Raw genomic sequence first — 2,106 nt, forward strand, 5'->3', positions numbered from 1 at the left:
GACTGGGGTAATTGGGATGGGTTTGTCAGAGGCAGTGCGGTTGGCGCAGGATAGAGCAGGGTTTAGGGCTGTTGTGCATAGGGTCGCTATGAGTCGAAAACAACTCGACGGCACATAACAACAACAACAACAACAACAACATGGCTTATTGAAGGGAAAACCAATTTTCTCTGCAAACCTTCACTTAAAGGACAAGAAAAAGTTGGGAAAACAAACAAGCAAATAAAATCATGTAGATATTTCCCAGAGTTTAAACTGGACCCACTTTTTTTTTTTAAATTTTATTATTATTTTTTTTTTTGCGCATACCATGAAATCAGATCTGACTGGTACAGAAGGAGATTGCCCCTCCTTCTCCAGGAAAGCATCTGATGGATTTGAACTGCTTACCTCTGGGATTGCAGTACAGCTTCTTGCCACTAGGCCACCAGAGCTCCCACTGGAGCCACTTTTAAAGCAATGCGTCACACAGTCACTGTTTATTGCTACAAGGAGTGAGGAATTAAGGATATGCCATGAGCTCTGCCCTGCCTCTATCTTCATCTGCCTACTGCAGCAGAATGGTAAGGCTCAGAATCAGTAAGTAGCTTTTCAGAACATTTGGAAGAATTTTAAAATGCATTCTAGGTGAGAGCAGCCTGATAAAAATTAAATCTTTGTCCCACGCTGTTTCAGTAGTCTTAAACAACAGGATATTCTGCAATTCCACGTGGTTGGTGATACCTGAAAATTACTGAGCTCAAAAAAAGGAGATACTGAAACTGTGGTTTGTTTCCTCCACTAGGAAACAAAAGTGCCCAACAGGAAGCTGGCCACTGCTGGTATGGGGATGTGAAACAGGATGGTAGCATATGTTTTACAGAGGGTGGGTTAAGTGTCAGCCACGGCTGGACAAAGGCACCCTAGACAACTCTGAGCACTGTCACTGCCAAGTGCAGCAAAAAGTAAGCCTGAGACGTGGGTTTTTGTATATGACCCATGTGCTCAGCAGACACAGAAGAGACATGCTGAGTCCTTTTTCAGTACTGGAAGACTCCTGGAACCAAGATGGAAAGCCTCTGCCTAGAACCTGCACCCTGAATCTAGACTTCAAACTTCCTAAACTATATTAAAAAAAAAATCCTTTATTTGCTAAAGCCTAAATAAATAAGCCACACTATCTGGGCAGAGAGCCATCCTCCCTATTTTTCTTTGGCTACTTGGAGCTGATCTAACATGCTTTTTATTGGCAGTGTCATGTCTTAAAAAAACGGTGACTTGCAATCTTCAGAGCTAAACTAAGTTGAAGGTCAAATCCTGAACTAGTACAAGTTCACATTTTTCACAGACATATTTGAAACACGGCACTTTCTTCAAACCTTCAATGTCCCCAACTGACCGTCAGTTTAGGCTCAGGGGGGGCCTTGTCTTGACTCAAAACTTCCCTGGCTCGCTAGTTACTACACTCTCAGAGATCCTCCAAGTTTCTCCTCACACTTGCACAGTTCATCAGAAATACTCAAGGGGCCCTCACTCCTGGAAAGCCTTGTGCTTAACCCTGTGGCCAGAGATGACCAGATAGGCCTGTGAGTATTCCTGGGAGGAAAAGAGGGTCACAGTGAGCCTGTGCTCCATAAAACTAAGTTTTTATCATCCTCTGTACTTTCTTGAATTTTATCTCACTTTGAAGTGAAAGTGCCAAAGAAAAAGCTGAGAGATTACTGTGCACCATGGTCCCCTTCCCCAGGAGGGTAGCAGCCTCAGAAACAAAGGCCATCAGGACAGCCACATCAGATGGTAGCACAAGTTCCCTACCTATGTCTCAAATGAGTGGGAGCTTGAACAGACATTTCATTAATAGCCAGACCTACAGGGATGGCCCAGTCTGCCATTCAGAGTCCCAAGGCTCACTAGTGGTAAGGCATCACTATCAGAGATGGGGCAGGAAAGGAAGCAGTGATGCTGTGGAGCTCAAGTAATGTTGTTTAAGTATTCACAATATGTGAACACTTCCTAGTTATTTCTTGTTTTGGGAGTACTCCTTCAGCAAATTCTGATAAAGATATTAAAAAATATACAAGAGAGGGGGAGGGATGGGCAGGAAGAAAAGTGCAATAAGAAATGAAT

This window comes from Elephantulus edwardii, unplaced genomic scaffold (genome assembly GCF_000299155.1).
Source record: "Elephantulus edwardii isolate Elephantulus edwardi_28Jun2011 unplaced genomic scaffold, EleEdw1.0 scaffold00350, whole genome shotgun sequence".
Lineage (NCBI taxonomy): Eukaryota > Metazoa > Chordata > Mammalia > Macroscelidea > Macroscelididae > Elephantulus > Elephantulus edwardii.